General features: G+C 41.0%; 1 non-coding gene across 1 annotated transcript; it reads left to right on the top strand.

Moving 5' to 3' along the window:
• Nucleotides 1–204: 204 nt before the first annotated feature.
• On the top strand, nucleotides 205–312 carry LOC112768240 (small nucleolar RNA R71). Its single transcript, XR_003185676.1, has one exon. It is a non-coding gene; the product is annotated as a small nucleolar RNA R71 (small nucleolar RNA).

Raw genomic sequence — 312 nt, forward strand, 5'->3', positions numbered from 1 at the left:
TCCCTTCTTCATAGGCGTCCCATTACTCACAGAATTCCTCTCAGAATTGTACATGAACTGGTTATTAGCAACCATGTCAATGAGTTCTTGAGCTTCTACAGGCATTTTCTTTAGGTGAATGGATCCACCTGCAGAAGTATCCAATGACATCTTTGATAGCTCAGATAAACCATCATAGAATATATCCAGGATGGTCCATTCTGAAAGCATGTCAGAAGGACACTTTTTGGTCAGTTGCTTGTATCTTTCCCAAGCTTCATAGAGGGATTCACCTTCTTTCTGTCTGAAGGTTTGAACATCCGCTCTAAGCTT

This window comes from Arachis hypogaea, chromosome 17 (genome assembly GCF_003086295.3).
Source record: "Arachis hypogaea cultivar Tifrunner chromosome 17, arahy.Tifrunner.gnm2.J5K5, whole genome shotgun sequence".
NCBI lineage: Eukaryota > Viridiplantae > Streptophyta > Magnoliopsida > Fabales > Fabaceae > Arachis > Arachis hypogaea.